General features: G+C 38.3%; 1 non-coding gene across 1 annotated transcript; it reads right to left on the bottom strand.

Annotated features, from left to right (window-relative positions):
• Window positions 1-16,117: 16,117 nt before the first annotated feature.
• On the bottom strand, window positions 16,118-16,223 carry LOC111761181 (U6 spliceosomal RNA). The gene has a single exon (XR_002794615.1). It is a non-coding gene; the product is annotated as a U6 spliceosomal RNA (small nuclear RNA).
• Window positions 16,224-21,099: the final 4,876 nt, after the last annotated feature.

A 21,099-nucleotide genomic window follows, 5' to 3' on the forward strand; every position in this document is an offset into this window, starting at 1 on the left:
GTGAGAGTTGGGAAATTTTCAGCTATTATTTCTTTTTAAATTTTTTATTATCTTTTTATTTATTTTTTAAGATACATAGATCTATTATTTCTTAAGATGCTTTTTCTTCACCTTTTCCCTTCTCTTCTCCTTCTGGAACTCCCATGGTATGTATGTCATTGCATTTCATGTCGTCATTCAACTCCCAAAGCCCCTGATTTTTTTCCCATTCTTTTCTCTTTTCAATTTCAGTTGTCTGCTTTCTGTATCACTTATTCTTTCTTCTATCATTTCAAGTCTGCTGTTGTATATCTCTGGTGTGTTCTTTTTTAGATTTTTTTTCTTTTTTCTGATGATGTTTTTGATATCATCTATTGTGTCATTCATTCTCATGAGCTCTGTTACTTTTCTATCCAGGTTTTCCAATTCTTCTTTGTGCTCACCCAGTGTCTTCTTGATGTATTTAATCTCTTTAGCTATATTGTCTTTCAACTCATTAATTTGATTTTGGAAATGTGGGTGCATCTTGTTAAGTAGTTGTCTCAAATCCTGTGTCTCTTCTGGGGCTTTGATTTTTTTGTGTGTGGGGGTCATTTCTTCTATTTTCTTAGTATGGCTTGTAATTTTTTGCTGATGTCTAGGTATCTGGTTAGGATGATGAGTTTACTCAGGTGCTCAATTTCCCTTTCTCTTTTTAGGGACTTAGTGGCATGAAGCTGTGTGTTACAGCAGTTCTTTGATTCTTGTTTCAACCTGTTCTTGGTCTTTACGATTCTCCCTGTTAGTTGTTCCAATCTGGTCCCTTGACCCAGTAGTGGGTTACAAACCCATTTCCTAGGGCCTTTGGAAGGAAGGGTGCATAGCCTGTGAAAAGCCTCTCTTATTTTTTAATTTCCCTTCATGTACTTCCTTGTTCTGTCAGCAGATGGTGCTGTTTGGCAGCCCTCTTAGTTCAGTGCCAGGTCTGAGTGTGTTTGCTGCAACAGGGACTGGATCCGTGTGATAGAGGATCCTGCATGGAGTCTAAGAGCTTCATAATTAAAACTTTCCTAAAGATAGTTCTCCAACCTGTGCTGGCAGCCCTCTCACTTTTCCCGGTAGGAAATAATTCCACTCTCCTCTGTATCCTCAACATCCAATCCTGGTCAGTAGAGAGGGAGATTGAAAGGGTCAGATCTCCATGTTCACAGATCTCTTTAGTACTGAGCCAGCTCCCAGGGCAAACAACGGCACAACCCCACCCAGCATGGAAGGGCTCGGGGGAAACAGCACACCAAATTTGTGGGTCAAAAGCTGAGTCAGCCTTAGGCTGCGCCCTGCTCTCTCCCCTCTCCTGGGAAGGTGGATCCCTGGGGCCTCCTTTGTCTATAGTCGCTGGCCGTGAGGCCTAAGAATTCAAAAGTATCTGTAGTGTGGGGGAAGATGCCGGCAGTTGCAGCTGCCACTTTTAACTCACTGTTTTGCGGTTGTGATTCTTTTCCTTTATCCCTCTCTCTTCTGGGTGGTGTCCAGTCTTCCCTTGGTCTCCTAAACTCTAAAAAAAATGGTCAGGTCTTTTCTGCCTGTCCTTTAGCTATTTTTTTTGGAAGAAAAGAGAGTTCTCTGTGTTTCTAGTTAGCCACCTTCCCCAAATCCTTGGCCTGTTTTCTTTCATTAGGCACTGCATGTATACCTGAGAGATTCTTGCCCTTCTATTTGAGAATGTAGTAGGACTCCCCAGGATGGGAGTTTAATATTTTGTTGATTATGTGGGTCTCCCCCCACTGAGATACCACCCTATGACAACATTAATGCATATATTCCATAGGGCTTTTATCCAGGTGCATTCTTCCCCACACATCCTCCACGACCAATACTTGCAATACAGTGACCCTCTCCTAGCATAGTTTCCAAAAGAACACCCCCACAATTGTTTTCTCAACCACAGTCCTCCACTTCCCCAGAGTTCACCTGTTCCTTTTTCCAGCCCTCCCCCCAGCTCCACAGATAGCCAACTTACCCCCCCCAACCCTGCTCACACTTACACTCCCACACTATCAACTCCACTCACATTGCTTCACCACCATCACCCCAGTCTATTGCCAAACCACCTCCATCCACCTTATCATAGATTCTGCCCAGACTGAGCATCAGCTCACCACTCTCTACTCCCTATTTCCTGATAACATATCGTCCAGACTCTACCTCTTTGTGTCTGCTCAGTATCCTTAGTTCATATCTGTGAGATCATGCAGTATTTGTCCTTTAGTGACTGGCTTACTTCAGTCAACATAAGGTCTTCCAGATTCATCCATGTTGTCACATGTGTCAATACTTCATTCCTTCACAGCTGAGTAATAGTCCGTGATATGTATATACCACATTTTTTTATCCATTCATCTGTTGATGGACACTGGGTTGTTGCCAATCTTTGGCAATAGTGAATAATGCTGCAGTGAACGTTGGTGTGCACATATCTGTTTGTGTCCCTGCTTTCAATTCTTCTGGGTATATTACTAGTAGAGGGATTGCTGGATCATCTAGCACTTCCATACTTAGCTTCCTGAGGAACCACCGAACTGTTCTCCACAGTGGCTGCACCATTCTACATTCCCACCAGCAGTGAATTAGTGTTTGCATTCCTCCACATCCTCTCCAACACTTGCAGTTTTCTGTTGCTGTTTTTTAATAGCAGGCAGTCTTATAGGTATAAGATAATATCTCACTGTAGTTTTCATTTGCATTTCCTTAACAGCTATGATGTTGAGCATATTTTCATGTGCTTTTTGGCCATTTATATATCTTCTTTAAAAAACAGCTAATCATTTTTTAATTTGGGTTATTAGTATTTTTGTTGTTGAGTTGTGGCTTTTAAAATATATATTCTGGGAAACGGACTTTGGCCCAGTGGTTAGGGCATCCGTCTACCATATGGGAGGTCCGCGGTTCAAACCCCGGGCCTCCTTGACCCATGTGGAGCTGGCCATGCAGCAGTGCTGTTGCGCGCAAGGAGTGCCGTGCCATGCAAGGGTGTCCCCCGCGTGGGGGAGCCCCACGCGCAAGGAGTACGCCCGTGAGGAGAGCCGCCCAGCGTGAAAAGAAAGAGCAGCCTGCCCAGGAATGGCGCCGCCCACACTTCCCGTGCCGCTGACAACAACAGAAGCGGACAAAGAAACAAGAAGCAGCAAATAGACACCAAGAACAGACAACCAGGGGAGGGGGGGAAATTAAATAAATAAATAAATCTTTTAAAACATATATATATATATATATATTCTGGGAAAGCGGATTTGGCCCAACGGATAGGGTGTCTGCCTACCACATAGGAGGTCCAGGATTCAAACCCAGGGCCTCCTGACCCATGTGATGAGCTGGCCCACGCACAGTGCTGATGTGCACAAGGAGAGCCGTGCCACACAGGGGTGTCCCCTCCGTAGGGGAGCCCCACTCGCGAGGCGTGCACCCTGTAAGGAAAGCCGCCCCACACAAAAAAAGCACAGCCTATCCAGGAGTGGTGCCACACACACAGAGAGCTGCCACAGCAAGGTGATGCAATAAAACGAGACACAGATTCCGGGTGCCGCTGACAAGAATACAAGCGGACACAGAAGAACATACAGCAAATGGACACAGAAAGAAGATGGGGCGGTGGATAGGGGAGGAATAAATAAATTAGTTAAATATATATATATATATATATTCTGGATATTAAAGCCTTATCAAATATGTGGTTTCCAATTTTTTTTTTCCCATTATGTTGGCTGTCTTTTCTTTTTTTCATTCATCAATGTATCTAACACAGGACTCTGAGAATATATTAAAAACGATCAAAATATAATGTCTTTAGAGATACGATGTGGGGACATTTTCAGGACTTGGATTTATCCTGGGTGGTACTGCAGGGACAGAGGTTGGATATTGGATGTCCTGCCATGACCCACTGGGTGGACTGGGGGAGAGTGTAAACTACAATGTAAACCATTATCTGTGTGGTGCAGCAGTGCTCCAAAATGTATCCACCAAATGCAATAAATGTCCCATGATGATGAAAGAGGTTGTTGATGTGGGAAGAGTGAGGTGAGGGGGTTGGGGGGTACATGGGGACCTCTTATATTTTTTGAATGTAACATTTAAAAAAATAGAGAAAAAATATATTTAATGTCTTTATACTTTCATGACAAAGTTTTTTGATGCACATAAGTTTTTAGTTTTAATAAAATTCCATTTATATATATTTTTTTCTCTTGTTGCTCATACTTTGATAAAAAGTCTATGAAACCATTGCCTAACACAAGGCCCTGAAGATGCTTCCCTATGCTTTCTTCTGGAGTTTTTTTTTTTTTTAAAGATTTATTTATTTATTTAATTTCCCCCCCTCCCCTGGTTGTCTGTTCTTGGTGTCTATTTGCTGCGTCTTGTTTCTTTGTCCGCTTCTGTTGTCGTCAGCGGCACGGGAAGTGTGGGCGGCGCCATTCCTGGGCAGGCTGCTCTTTCTTTTCATCCTGGGTGGCTCTCCTCACCGGCGCACTCCTTGCACGTGGGGCTCCCCCACGCGGGGGACACCCTTGCGTGGCCCGGCACTCCTTGCGTGCATCAGCACTGCGCATGGCCAGCTCCACATGGGTCAAGGAGGCCCGGGGTTTGAACCGCGGACCTCCCATGTGGTAGACGGACGCCCTAACCACTGGGCCAAAGTCTGTTTCCCTTCTGGAGTTTTTTAGTTTTTGTTCTTATGTTTAGGTCTTTCATTCATTTTGATTTGTTTCTTGCATTTGGCATAGGGGTCCACCTTCATTCTTTTGCATACAGATATTCAGTTTTCCTAGCATCATGTTTTGATACTATTATTTCTCAAATGAGCAGACTTAGCACCCTTGTCAAAAATCAATAGGCCATAAATGTGAAGGTCTACTTCTCAATTCTATTGTATTAGTCTATATGTCTGTTCTTATGCCAGTACCATGCTGTTTTGATTACTGTAGTTTTGTAATAAGTTTTCAGATTGGGAAGTCTGAGTCCTCCAACTTTGTTGTTCTTTGTCAAGATGGCTTTGGCTATTTTGGGGACCCTTAACTTTCTGTAAAAATTTGATGATTCTCTTTTCCATTTCAGGAAAGAAAGCTTTTTAAATTTTGATTAGGATTGTATTGCATCTACAAATTGCTTTGTGTAGAATTGACATCTTAACAATATCTACTCTTCCAATCCATGATATCTTTCCATTTATTTAGGTCTTCTTTGATTTCTTTCATCAGTCTCTTGTAGTTTTCTGTGTACAAGTCCTTAATATCTTTGGTGAGATTTATTCCTAGGTATTTTATTCTTTCAGTTGCTATTGCTAAAGGATTTTTCTTTTCTTGATTTCCCCTTCAGAGTGTTCATTACTGGTATATAAACTCTATTCATTTTTGCATGTGGTTTTTTACCCTGCCATTTTCCTAAATTCATTTATTATTTCTAGTAGCTTTGTTGTTGATTTTTCAGGGTTTTCTGAATATGATATCATGCCATCTGCAAATAAGGAAAGTATTATTTCTTCATTTCTAATTTGGATGTCTTTTATTTCTTTTTCTTGCTTAATCGTTCTGTCTGGAACTTCCAGTGCTATGTTGAATAACAGTGGTGATAGTGGACATCCTTATCATATTCCTGATCTTAGATGGAAAGCTTTTAACCTTACACCATTGAATGTGATGTTAGCAGTGAGTTTTCATATGTGCTCTTTATCATGCTAAGGAAGTTTCCTTCTATTCTTAGTTTTCTAAGTGTTTTTATCCAGAAGGAGTGCTGGATTTTGTCAAATACCTTTTCTGCATCAATTGAGATCTGATTTTTTCCTTCATTCTGTTAATGTGGTGTATTACATTACTTGATTTTCTTATATTAAACCACCCTTGAATACCTGGCATAAATCCCACTTTATTATGGATGCACAATTCTTTTAATGTGTTGTTGATTTGGTTTGCTAGTATTTTGTTGAGAGTTTTTGTATTTATATCCATAAGGGATATTTGCATTTTTGCCTGGTTTGTATATAAAATTGATACTGGTCTTATAGAATGAATTAGGGAGTATGTTTCCTCTTCAAATTTTTGGAAGAGGTTTTATAAGAAATGGTGTTAATTTTTCTTGGAATGTTTGGCAAAATTCACCTAGGAGGTTTTTGATTACTGATTCAATCTCTTTACTCGTTATAGTTCTGTTGACAAGTCCTATTTCTTTTTTTTTTTTTTTAATTTTTTTATTTTTTATTGACTTTGTAATAATATTACATTAAAAATATATATGTGAGGTCCCATTCAACCCCATCCCCCCACCCCCCCTCTCCCCCCCCCAACAACACTCGTTCCCATCATCATGACACATCCATTGGATTTTGTAAGTACATCTTTGGGCACCTCTGCACCTCATATACATTGGTTCACATCATAGCCCATACTCTCCTCCATTCCATCCAGTGGGCCCTGTGAGGATTTACAATGTCCGGTGATTGCCTCTGAAGCACCATCCAGGGCAGCTCCATGTCCCAAAGACGCCTCCACCTCTCATCTCTTCCTGCCTTTCCCCATACCCTTCGTCCACTATGTCCACTTTTCCCATTCCAATGCCACCTCTTCTATGTGGACATTGGATTGGTTGTGTCCATTGCACCTCTATGTCAAGAGGAGGGTCAGATTCCACCTGGATGCTGGATGCAATCCTCCCATTTTCAGTTGTAATCACTCTAGGCTCCATGGTGTGGTGGTTGTCCTTCTTCAACTCCATCTTAGCTGAGTGTGGTAAGTCCAATAAATCAGATTGTAGGTGCTGGAGTCTGTTGAGGCTCAGGATCTGGCTATCACATTGTCAGTCCAGAGATTCAAATCCCCTAAATATATCTTAAACCCCAACATTAACTGCACCTCCAGCACATTGGCATGAAAGTCTTATGAAGGGAGATCCCATCTGAGTCCAGATTCATCACACATAAACACCATTTCCAAAGAGGGGCCATCTGCCCTGGTATACAACTCCTATTTCTTCTTGAGTCAGAGTGGGTAATTTGTTGGCTTTTGGGAATTTATCCACTTCATCTAACTTATCTAATTTTTGGCATACAGATGTTTATAGTATCCACTTACAATCCTTTTTATTTGGGGGTCTGTAAATGTCCCCCTTTTCATGCTCCAGTAGGGCATTGCCTAGGGTGAGTCTTAATCCTTTTGCTGAAATCCTTTATAAACAGACAAATAAAAAGCCACAGACACAGCAAAAAAGTGAGCCCTGAAAGACTGAGAGAAAAGGCCCATGGACAGGAAAAAGCTGAAAGTAATGCAATCTGGAGGAGAAGGCAGGGACCAGCAGGGCTGCCATTATGCCATGCCACAGGATTGCCAGCAGCCAACCTTCAGGGAGAAAGCTTAACCTGATGCCTTGATTTGGATTTTTTCCCAGCATCTGGACTGTAAGCGTATAAATTAATAACTTTCATTGTAGAAGCCGACTCATTTCTAGTAAATTGCATTGGCAACCTTTAGCAAACTAAAACACCACCTTTTTTTTCAAACATATAAACTTTATTGATATATATTGATAAAACATAGACTTCATCCAAAGGATTTGGTATAATCAACAGTATTTGGTATAATCACATAATTGTACATTCATCACTTCAGTCATTATTAAAGCATTTGCATTATTTCAATAATAATAATAAACAAAAACAGACAAAGAAAGAAAATTTCTCACCTCTCAATCTCTCTGTTTTCCCTGCTATATATAGCTGCTATTTCTGGCTATTATTGCATAATTATTTATTTGTTTATTAATAAATATTAATATATTTATATATTCACATGCCATGTGATTGATTCAAAGTGTATAATCAATGCCTTTTAGTATAATCATAATGTTGTACATTCATCATTTCAAAAAATTTTAGAACAATTTCGTTACTACAAAAGGAAAGACTCCATATCCCTTAGCATTTTTTTCCCAGCCCTATATAACTAATCTAATTTCATTTTTATAAATTGATTTATATTTATATTTTATATAAATGGAATCATACAATGTATATCTGGTCTCCTTCACTTAGTATAATGTTGGTTTTTTTATTGGACTGATATTAACATTTTGTAATACTAACCTACATTTGTTCAGCTTCAAAGAATGGTCTTATATAAGCAATTTTACCTTTCATATTTCACATAATATATTTATATTTCATGTAATATATTTAGTTTATAATAGTGCAAACATATTGTATTTGTTCTTTTGTGTCTAGCTTGCTTCACTCAGCATAATATCTCTAGGTTCATCCATGTTGTCATATGTTTCACGACTTCATTTCTTCTTACAGCTGCATGATATTCCATCATGTGTATACTCCACAATTTGTTTGTCTCTTCATCATTTGATGGAAACCTGGGTTGTTTCCAACTTTTGGCAATTATTTGCTGCTATGAACAGTGTGTAGATGTTTATTCGTGTCACTGCTCTAATTTCTTTTTTTTTTTAAGATTTATTTTTATTTATTTCTCTCCCTTCCCCAACCCTCCCCACCCCCAGTTGTCTGCTCTCTGTGTCCACTCGCTGTATGTTCTTCTGTGACCACTTCTATCCTTATCAGAGGCACCTGGAATCTGTGTTTCTTTTTGTTGCGTCATCTTCTTGTTGTGTTAGCTCTCCGTGTGTGCGGCATCATTCTTGGGCAGGCAGCACTTTCACGCTGGGCAGCTCTCCGTGAGGGGTACACTCCTTGCATGTGGGGCACCCCTACACAGGGGTGCCCCTGCATGGCACAACACTCCCTGTGCACAACAGTATGGCATATGGGCCAGCTTAGCACACGACCAGGAGGCCCTGGGGATCAAATCCTGGACCCTCCATATGGTAGACGGATGCTCTATCGGTTGAGCCATGTCTGCTTCCCGTTTTCCAACTTTTTAGCACCAGTCATTCTAACAGGTGTGAAATGATATCTCATTGTAGTTTTGTTTTGCATTTCCCTAACCTCTAGAAACACCAACTTTTGGTTTTGTTGTTTCTCTCTATTATTTTTTATTCTTGATTTCATTTGTCTTTGCTCTAATCTTTATTATTTCCTTGTTTCTGCATACTTTGGGTTCAGTTTACTCTTCTTTTTCTAGATCCTCTAGTTTTGAGGCGAGGTCTCTTATTTGAGACTATTCTTCTTTTTTAAATGTAAGCATTTATGACTGTATATTTCCCTCTCAGCACTGCTTTTGTCATATCCCATAGGTTTTGTTATGTTGTCTTTTCATTTTCATTCACCTCAAGATATTTCCTAATTTCCCTTGTGATTTTCTCTTGCCTCCCCCCAAGATGGCTCCCTCATTTGTCTGCTCACAGTTTCTACTCATTGTCTGCTTGTTGTGTTTGCTTATTTTTGTCTGCTCATTGTGTCTGCTTATCTTCTTTAGGAGGCATCAGAAACCAAACCTGGGATCTCCCATGTGAGACGTGAGCACCCAACTGCTTGAGCCACATCTAATCCATGATTTCTTCTTTGACCACTGGTGTTTAAGTACACATTGTTAAATTTCCACATATTTGTGAATTTTCTTTTCCTTCCTCTGTTATTGATTTCTAGCTTCATTCCATTATGGTCAGAGAATATTCATTGTATAATTTCAATATTTTTAAATTTATTGAAACTTGTTTTGTCCACCATATGACCTATCCTGGAGAATGACCTGTGTTCACTATGGATGAATTATATTATGCTATTGCTGGATAAATTGTCCTATATATATCAGTTAGGACTCATTGATTTATAGTATTCAAGTCTTCTATTTTCTTATTGATCTTCTATCTAGATGGTCTATCCATTATTGTAAAAAGTGCATTGAAGTCTTTTACAATTAATGTAGAACTGCCTGTTTCTAGCTTCAAATATGTCAATATTTGCTTCATATATTTTTGGGTTCTGCCATTGGGTGAAGACATATTTAAAATTGTTATGTCTCCTCATTGAATTGACCCCCTTTTCAGTATATAGTGTCTTTCTTTGTCCTTTGTAATGGTTTTTGACTTAAACTTTATTTTATCTGATATTAGTATGGCTTTCTCAACTGTCTTTTGGTTACTATTTGCAATGTATTTTTTCTCATCCTTTCACTTTCATCTTATTGTGTCTTTGAATTTAAGCTGAGTCTCTTCTAAAGAACATATGGTTGGGTCATACCTTTCTATCCATTCTTTCAATCTCTGCCTTTGGACTGGAGAGTTTAATCCATTTACATTTAAAATAACTACTGATAATGCATGATTTTCTTCTGTCATTTTGCCATTCTGTCTTTGTAGGCCTTATGCCTTTTTTGACTCTCACATCTTTTGTTAATGCCTTTGATCATATTTGTTTGATTGTTTCGTATTGTACCATTTTGAGTTTTCTCATTTCTTTCTTTCTTTTTTTAAAAGATTTATTTTATTTATTTACCCCCATCCCCTCATTGCTTGCCCTTGCTGTCTGCTTTTTGTGTGCTCATCTTCTTCTTAGGAGGCATGAAAGCTGGGCCTCTCGTGGTAGAGGGATCTCAATCACTTGAGCCACATCCACTTCCCCTCATTTCTTTCTGAATATATATATATATATTTTTTTTAAAGAAAATTCCTACCCCTGTAGTTTTTTTTAAAGATTTATTTTTATTTATTTCTCTCCCCTTCCCCCCCCCCCCCCCCCCCGTCGTCTGCTCTCTGTGTCCATTCGCTATGTGTTCTTCTGTGTCCTCTTGTATTAACAGGCAGCGCTGGGAAACTGCGTCTCTTTTTTGTTGCATCATCTTGCTGCATCAGCTTTCCTTGTATGCAGAATCATTCCTGGGCAGGCTGTGCTTTTCTCATGCAGGGGCAGCTCTCCTAACGGGGCACTCTCCTTGCATATGTGGCTCCCCTACATGGAGGCACCCCTGCATGGCATGGCATTCTTTGCACACGACAGTAATGCATGTGGGCCAGCTCACCACACAGGTCAGGAGGCCCTGGGTATGGAACTCTGGACCCTCCATATGATAGGAGGACGCTCTATCATTTGAGCCACATCCACTTCCCTAAGTATATTTTTTAGTATTTTCTTTGTGGTTGCCAAGGACCTGAAATTTAATATCATAAATCTATAGCAGTCACTTTTTAAGTTTGAGTTGTTGTGAGTTAACAAAACAATCATGCATACCATTCAGGATTCGCATACATTGTCCACCACCAACACTTTACATTGTTGTGACACAACTGTTACAAATGATGAAAGAACATTATCATAATATTACTGCTATCTATAGTCCATAGCTTATATTTAGTGCTTTTTCCCACAAACCATCCTATTATTAGCAGCATGTATTAGTATTCTCTATTTGTTATAGTTTATGAGAGAATGTTCTTATATTTATAATGTTGATCACAGTCCATCATTCACCACGGGGTTCACTGTGTTTAACAATCACTTTATTTTCTTTTATTTTTTACTTTTTTTAAAGATTTATTTTATTTATTTCTCTTCCCTTCCCCCCCCATCTCTCTCTGTATCCCTTCGCTATGTGTTCTTCTGTGTCTGCTTGCATTGCCAGGAGGAACTGGGAAACTGCGTCTTTTTTTTTCCTGCATCATCTTGCTGCGTCAGCTCTCCATGTGTGCAGTACCACTCCTGGGCAGGCTGTGCTTTTTTTTTTCACATGGGGCAAACTCCTTGCACATGGGGCACCCCCATGTGGGGGCACCCCTGTGTGGTACAGCACTCCTTGCACATGGCAGCACTGCGCGTGGGCCAGCTTACCACACAGGTCAGGAGGCCCTGGGTATCAAACCCTGGACCCTCCATATGATAGGTGGACACTCTATCAGTTGAACCATGTCTGCTTCCCAACAATCACTTTATTTAAATTTTTAAAAAGATTTATTTATTTATTTATTCCCCGCCCCCCCCCCTTCCATTGTCTGCTCTCTGTGTCTATCTGCTATGTGTTCTTCTGTGTCTGCTTATATTCTCATTAGGTGACTCCAGGAACCAACCCTGGGACCTTCTGGAGTAGGAGAGAGGTGATCATTCTCTTGTGCCACCTCAGCTCCTGATCCGCTGCATCTCTTATCATCTGTCCTCTGTGCCTCTTTTTGTTGTGTCATCTTGCTGTGCCAGCTCTCTGTGTGGGCCAGCACTCCTGCATGGGGCCGCACTCCTGTGCAGAGCAGCACTCTTGTGGGGCAGCACTCCTGCATAGAGCCTGCACTCCACGTGGGTCAGCTTGCCACATGGGCCAGGTTTCCTTCACCAGGAGGCCCTGATATCAAACCCTGGATCTCTTATATAATAGACAGGAGCCCAATTGCTTGAGCCACATCCATTTCCTTAAAAATCACTTTTGATTTGATTCCTATTTAACTTCAGTAACATACACATACACTATTCAGATACCCCTCAGTCCCTCCACCTTTCATTATGCTTGTTACAAATTATATCTTTATACATTGTATGTCCAAAACCAAAGATTTATCATTTCTTTTTAGGCCTTTGTATTTTAGATCCTGCAAGAAATAAAACACAGAGCTAAAGAATACATACCAAAGAATACAATACAATACTAATGGCATAATATAATATAATTACAATACAATACTAATAGCATAATATAATAATATAATATAATAATAATAATATAATATAATAAAATATAATGTAATATAATATAATATAATTACCCATATGGTTACCTTTACTGGAAGTCTTTATTTCTTTATGCCACTTCAATCCACTGAACACTGTGTCTTTTCATTTTCAGTCTGAAGAACCCCTTTAGCATCATTTGTAGGGCAGGTCTAGTGGTAATGAACTTCCTCAACTTTTTTTTTTTAATCTGGGAATGTCCTAATCTTGAATTCATTGTTCAAAGAAAGTCTCACCAGAGATAATATTCTTGGTTGGTGATTGTTTACTTTCAGCACTTTAAATATTTTGTACCACTGCCTTCTGGCCTCCATGATCTTTGATGAGAAACTGGCAATTGATCTTATTGAGATTCTCTTGTATATAACTTTGTGCTTCTCTCTTGCAGCTTTCAAAACCCTCTCCTTTTCCTTGGCATTGGGCAGTCTGATTGCTTTGTTTCTGGGCATGGTTCTCAAATCCTGTTTAGGCTTCACTGGTCTTCTTGAATGTGTATATTCATGAATTTCATTAAATTTGGCAAGTTTTCTGCTATTATTTATTTGAATATTCTTTCTGCCCCATTCTCTCTTCTCTTTCTGGAACTCTCATAACCCATATATTGGTATGCTTCATAGTATCTCAGAGGTCTCTTAGACTGTTTACTCTTTTTAAATTTTTTCTTTCTGTTCCTCATCTTGAATCATTTAAATTGTCTTGTCTTTAAGATTACTGATTATTTCTTCTGCCACCTCCAATCTGCTGTTGAAACACTCTTAGAAATTTTTTATTTCATTTATTATGGTCTTCAACTCCAGTAGTTCTGTTTGGTTCTTATTTAGAATCTCCTTGAGATTCCCCTATTGTTTATTCATTATTTTCCTCCTATCCTTTAGTTCTTTTTCCGTGTTTTCCTTTACCTCCTTGAGCATACTTTATTGTCTGGTATGTCCAAAGCCGGGTCCTAATTGTTGGTGCTTTCTGGATTTTTATCTTGTTCTTTTGGATGGGTTATCATTTCCTGTTTCTTTGTCTTGTAATTTTTTGTTACATACTGTACATTTTAATATTTTCAAGTTTCAGCACTAGGATTTAGTCTCTAAGTTGTCTGTTCCATAAATTTGTTTCCAGCTTGTGATATGAGAGGGAGATTTCCTTGAGAACCCAGAACTTACCAACACAAATAAACTAAAGCAAAAAGCACCTTTTATAGTCTTTGAAAATTGACTCTACTTTGCTGGTGGTTTCCTTCAGAGCTTAGCCTCCTGTCAAGAAGGTCAGCTAGTGGTGAATGTGAACTGCAAAGTGCCTTCTGTGTTATTTGTGCCTATGTGGAGCTGTAGAGCCGGTTTCTCTTCTTGTGCTGGTTTGCGGCCTTAGGATTTCCTTTGTTTACTGTTTATGAGTTTAGGTCCGCATTAGGGTCTCCCCAGCTAGGTGCACAAGGAGCGCAGGGGACACACAGGGGCGGATGTAGCCTTATGCTTGCCAGGTGTTTGAGGTGTCGAGATTAGGATTGTCGGACTCTGTGTCCGAGGAATTGGGACTAGAGCTACAAGGGCCCTGTTTTTCGTGGCTGGAATCAATCGGGTTAGCCCTTGCGGCTGGGGAGTTTTCATTATCACTTTCGATTTTGATAGAAACTGAATCGGCCTTCAGGGAGGGGGCTCTGGCTGGACTCGCAATGGAAGGGGGTTTTGACCTGCTTTGTTTCAGCAGCCGTATGCCCTGAGCAACTATCTGGGCCGCCTCTTCACTGTGGTGGTGCACTGAAAGAAGGTCTTGAATTATATTCCAGTAAAAAAAGGCCGTAACCGGGAATTTCGCAGGACCAAAAGTTTTATAAAAGTCCTGTAAGGCGTCTCCGACCCTGCGCCACAACCTTTCGTCAATGGTTCCCTCTTTGGGAAGCCAGGGGCAGACCTCTTTTAAGAAGGTAAAAAAGTTTTGCAATTCTTTCCCCTTGACTTTAACTCCTCACGCTACTAGGGAGTCCTTAAGCCCTTTTATAAACATCTCATGCTCACTTAATGTTTGCCCCATCTCTTACCGAGACTCCTATGGTGGGCGTGTTGCTCTGCAACTCTGCACACTTCTCTGGCGAGCGGCGCTGCTCTGCAAGTCCCCTGTCCCCATCGTCACCTTTTTGATTGGAGCGCCTCACTGGTTCTCTCATGTCCTGGCCCCACGTTGGGCGCCATCTGAGTTAACCAGCTTTACCCTGTCGCGCAGGGCAGCCGGAGACTCGGAGAAATGTGGGTTACCTGGAAGACAGAGTGGGCATGGGGCGGCGAGAGAGAGAGAGACAAGACAGGATTCTGATCAAGTCTCCTGTTTATGAGTTTAAATGCCATCTTTCCTCCTTTGAAAAAGACCTCCTCCTGGGTGTTCTATTTTATGACTTAATGCAGGTAGTTCTTTGACCCAGGCCACTTCAAATTAATTTTTCCGTGCACTGCTTTAGCAAGCTGCATCTCAGCCTTCCAGTCAAATTCTGAGACTATTCAAATGGAATAAAGACTCTTTTTTTGTTTCATTTAAAAATTTTTATTGAAGCATATCATTTATATATGAACATCCACAAACAATAAGTGTGTAGAAAAAGTTTTGAACTTACAAAACCAATATGCATATCATCATACAAGGTTCCCGTACATCTCCTGATCACCAACACCTTGGATTATTGTGAAACATTTGCTACAAACTATGAAAGAGAATTGCCAAAATATTATTACTAACTATAGGCCATATCTTACATTTGGTGTATTTTTACCCAAACCCACTCAATTAACACCCTCTAATAGTATTATATATTTACTGTCCAGGAGAAAACAGTTTCGTAATTTATCCTGTTAACCACAGTTCATCTTCTGCCACTGGATTCACTGTGTTATATAGTCCCATGCGTCGGACAATCCATTCAAAGTGTATACTCAGTAGCTCTCATTTTCATCACTGAGTTGTGTTGTCATCACCTCAGTCAATTTTAGAATGTTTTCATTACTCCAAAAGGAAAAATCCCATACCCCTTTATACTCCCCCCCATTGTAGTCCCTTAGAATTGATATAAGGATTCACCTTCAACATCTTTTTTCAATATAACAAACAACATCAACTATTTCCACATCATTCGAGTTTTCTGAGAAGGATTTTGCACCAGATTAATAGCAATACATCATTCTCATACAGAATGTGATTTATTTTTTGGATCCAGTTGATAAGGAGTTGTGATTGCCTCCTCAAGAACAGAACATCATAAAGCTTTTCTCTTGTTTTGTGTTTTAATTCAGTTGTGATCCAGTCGGTCCTCACACATTCAGACCACGTTATTCCAGTGGCCTTACTGGTTCTTCTAACCCCAGCAGGGTTCATACGCCGATACCTGGCGGGGCCGTTGCACAGCCGGGCTTTAAAGAGTCCCTTCTCATTGCGGCCACGGTCATAAAGCCCATCATTGCTCTGAATACCTCTTCAGGTTTGGCTTTTCTTTCAGACTTTGAACTAGTCATTTCTGCCATAATCAAAAATATGAAACGCTTCACGAAGTTGCATGTCATCCTTGTGCGGGGTCACGCTAACCTTCTCTGTATCATTCTAATTTTAGTGTATGTGCCCCCGAAGCAAGCACAGGCTGCTTTTTCTTGATTCAGCAATTTTCCATATACTGCAACACTTAACCTGTTTTCTGGAGTTTTGAGGAAGATGGCTTTGCCAGTTTTTGGTAGTTGTTCAGAGTTTTGTGGGGGGACAGTATATAGGAACATCTTACACCTCCATCTTGGTCTGCCAAAAGACCTGATTTTAAATCTTAGGGGAGGAAATGTTGTTTTTCACTATTAACTATATGGTGTTACCTTTAGGATTTTATAGCTAGCCTTTATCAGATTGAGGGAGTCCCCTCTATTCCTGGTTTCCTGAGAGTTTTGTTATAAATATTTGTTGAATAATGTCAAAGTCCTTTTCTAATCAGTTTAATGTGTTTTTCTTAATTAACTTGTTAATACAATGGATTACATTGATTGATTTTCATATATTGAACCAGGCTTGCATTCTTGGGATAAACAACATTTGTTTGTGGTATATAAGAATATTTATATATTGCTGGATTTGATTTGCTAATATTTCCTTGCGGATTTTTGTATCTGTATTTATGATGAATATTGTTCTGTAGTTTTCTTTCATTGTACTGTTTTTGTCTGGCTTTGGTAGTAGTATAACACTGATCTCATAAAATGGATTGTAAAGCATTCCTGCCTCATCTATTTTCTGGAAGAGGTTGTGTAAATTGGGAGTCATTTATCTTGAAATATTTGGTAGAATTTGTGAATTGTGAATTGGCAAAACCATCTAGGCCTGGAGTTTCCATTATTGGAAGGTGTTTTGTTTTTTTTTTTCTTTAAAGGTTTTTAAACTATGATTCAATTTCTTTACAAGATATAGAATTATTCAGGCTATCTACTTATTCTTGCACTTAGGCAGTTTGTAGCTTTCAAGGTTTATTTCACCTAAGCTGTCAAATGTATTTGCATAGAGTTGCTTATAGTATTTCCTTATTATTCTTTTAATGTCCATGAGATCTGTCATAATATTTTCTCTTTCATTCCTAATATCAGAAATGTGTGTCTTCTCTCTTCTTTCATTTACATAGGTTAATCAACTTGATAAATCTTTTCAAAGAGCCATCTATTGGTTTCATTGATTTTCACTATTTTTTTTTTTTCTGTTTTCAGTTTAACTGGTTTCTGCTCTTATCATTATACTTTTCCTTTGCTTGCTTTGGGTTTCATTTCCTCTTCTTTTTCTAGTTTCTTAAGGTAGAAGCTAAGGTTTGGAACTTTTCTTCTTCTCTAATATAACTACTTAATAAATTTCATTCTAAACATGGTGTTTTAGTTTGCTAAGGGTTGTTGAGCAATATACCAGAAAAGGTTTAGCTCTTAAAATGAGGATTTATGAACTTATAAACTTCTAGTTCTGAGGCCATGAAAATGTTCAAATCAAGGTATCATCAAAAGATACTTCCTCTCTGAGCTGCAGCTGTGGGCAGTCAGGCCATGTGAGTATTCAGATGTTGAGTTTTCCCCCAATTTGGTAAGTGGTTGAATATACTTTCATTCTTTCCTGTGCCTTTAATTAATTACTCTTCTTCTTTGTGATTTCTCAATTGTTATAATCATTTGATATAGCCTGAAACTCATTTGATTGAATAAAGCTGCCTTTGCTTCACACACATAAAAAAAAGTAAAGAAAAGAAAAGGATTTTCTGGGGTCCACAAAAGATTCAAACCACCATACCCTATTTCTGCAGCATCCCACTATTTTTTTTTTTAGTATTACAAAAACTTTTATTAATCATTTCCCTTCACTTTCAATGTAACATTGATATGAAATATAGCCATGAACAATTTTTGATATGTATTAATAGTATTTTCATTTTCAGTCATTCAAAGTATTTTCTAATTTCCTTTAAAACTTTCTTTTTGGTCCATAGATTGTACAGTCTTACGTTTTATACAATCTAAATCGATATTATTTTAAATTTAGTTTTCCAGTTGTTTTGCTGTTGTGGAATATAGAAATACTATTGTTTTTTGCATATCACCCTGCATCCCTGTTAAATTCATTTTTTATTTTTAGAAACTTAGCATTTTGAATTTAGACAATTGAGGCATTTGTGGAAAGAGAAAATTTAACTTCTTCCTTTCTTATATGTATGCCTTTTGTTTCTGTTTCCTTCCTTAATGAACTAAGACCTGAACACAATGTTGAATACAAAGAATGCAAATGGATCTCTTTATTTAATTTTTTAAAAAGATACTTAGATTACATAAGTGTTGCATAAAGAATATAAGGGATCCCCACATGCCCCATGCCCCATGCCTCTCACACTTGACCACATTAACAACATCCCTCATTAGTCTGTACATTCATTGCAATTTATGAACACATTTTGGAGCATTGCCAGTAAGCATGGATTACAGTTTACATTGTAGTTTACACTCTTTCCCACCCAATTCTGTAGGTTATGGCAAGATATAAAATGCTGTATCTGTCACTGCAATGTCATTCAGGACCATTCCCAAGTCCCAAAAAATGCCCATGTGTTACACCTGTTTTTCCCTCGGACCTCTTTGTTCTCACTCTTAGGGTGAAAGCATTCGGTGTTTCAGCACTACAGGGATGCTATCTATAGGCTTTTCTCCGATGCCTTTTGTATTAGTCAGCCAAAGGGTACTGATGCAATGTACCAGAACTCTGCTGACTTTTATAAAGGGTATTTATTTGAGGTGGAAGCTTACAGTCACAAGGCCCTACAGAGTCCAACTTATGGTACCATAAGGGGCACTTTCTCACCCAAAACCACTGGTCACGTGTTGAAGTAAGATGGTAGGCGATGTCTGCAAGGGTTCAGCCTTCCTTCTTCATCTTCAGGCTCCGTGGTCCCAGATTCTTCTGATCTCAAATGCAGGCTGGCATAAGGCCCGTCTCTCTCCACAGGGCTCATTTTTTTCCAGGCTCAGCTGCTCTGGTCTCTTCAGAAGATCAGCTATAGACTATCAGGTTCATCTCTCTTCCTGGGGCCTCTGCCATTTCTAATGAGGCATCTCTAGTCCTCTGTGTTCTTCTCTGTGTATCTACTTCCATATGAGAGTCTATTTTATCAGCCCACCAAGGGAGTGGGGACGCAACCCTGCATGACTTAATGACGTGGTCAAATCAAAGCCCTAACCTTGATTTAATAAAGTAAAAGTGAAAACTCTGAATTTAATACAATCAAAGGGGTTTCACATCCAGAGGAACAGGTCAGTTTACAAATATAATCAATATCTCTTTTTGGAATTCATAAATAATATCAAACTGTCACACCTTTCAACAGATTGAGGAAGTTGCTGAGTTTTCTTCTTTTTTAAAATCATGAATGACTGCTGAATTTTGTTAAGTGAATTTTCTGTATCTATTGAGATGATCATATGATTTTTTTCTTAATATGTACTACATTGATTTCTTTACTACCTTCTGAAAATGTCAGGTTATTGAGGTACAATTTATGTATAATAAAATTCACCCTCTTATGGTGTACATACAGTTCTATGACTGACAGAATTATACAATTATGTAACCACTACAATGAAGATATAGAATATTTCTATGTTGAATGAGCATAAAAATTTTAATTATATATACATGTGTGTATATATATATATATGCAGTCAAATTGTCTTTTTTTGGTGTACAGTTCTGTGAATTTTAACATGTGTAGATTTGTGTATGTACTAATCTGGTATTCTTAAGATCATTTGGTCATGGTGTATTGCCCATTTCATATATTGTTGAATTGAATTTGCTACTACATTTTAAGGATTTTTGCGTTTATGTTCATGAGGGATATTAATCTGTAATTTTCTTTTCTTGTCATGTCCGTATTAGGTTTTGTTATAAGGATTATGCTATCCTCATAAAATGAGTTAGAAATATTTCCTTCTCCTTTATTTTTTGTAAGTTTGTGTTGTATTGGGATTATTTCTTCCTTAAATGAAATTTACATTTCATCTAAGTTGTTGAGTATATTGGCATGTAATTGTTCATCATATATTTTTCTTATGTTTAAATATTTGTAGGATTTGTAATATGTCCCCTCTCCTGAATTTGGTATTTTGTTTCCATTGCTTTTTCTTGATTAGTTTTGTAAGGTATTTATTAATTTTATTATTCTTTATAAATAAGCAGTTTAATTTTACTAATGTTTTTCTTTGTTATTCTGGTTTTTATTTCTTTTATTTCTGCTTATTATAGTCTTATTATATTCTTCCTTCTACTTTTTTGGAGTTTAGTTTGTTCATCTTTTTTCTAATTTCTTGACATAAAAAAGTACATCATTGACTTTATACTTTTTTTCATTTAAAATTGTAAAATTTCCCCTAAACATTGTTTTTGTTGAATTCCAAGGATTTTTATTTTTTTATGTTTGATTATGTTTTCACAATCATTTAGTTTGAAATACTGTCTGATTTCCCCTTTGATTTCTTTTGGATCCGTGGGATCCGTGGGTACATTTTTTTGTATATGATCTTTATTAAGTTGAGGAAATTTTCCTTTTATTCTAGTTTTCTGAGAATTTTTATAAAAAAATGCATGTTGAATTTAGAGTGCTTTTCCTGCATTAATTCATATGTTCATTTGATTTTTCTTCTTGAATCTGTTAGTTCAGTGGACTACATTGACTGACTTTTAAATGTTGAACCAACTTTGCCTCCCTCAGATAAGCCCCACTTGGTTGCAAAATTATTTTTATACATTGTTTAATTCTGTTTACTAGTCTTTGTTAAGGATTTCTGTGTCTATATTCATGAGGAAATCCAGCTTGTTCTTCTCCAAAATATAGGAAATTAGATGAATATTCATATTGTTCATTTTACTAATATAAACTTTTCCCTTAATATCTAAGCTTAACAATGGAGTGTTATCATGATTCCAAGACTGTATAATTTGTTGCTATGTCCTAG

This window comes from Dasypus novemcinctus, chromosome 8 (genome assembly GCF_030445035.2).
Source record: "Dasypus novemcinctus isolate mDasNov1 chromosome 8, mDasNov1.1.hap2, whole genome shotgun sequence".
NCBI lineage: Eukaryota > Metazoa > Chordata > Mammalia > Cingulata > Dasypodidae > Dasypus > Dasypus novemcinctus.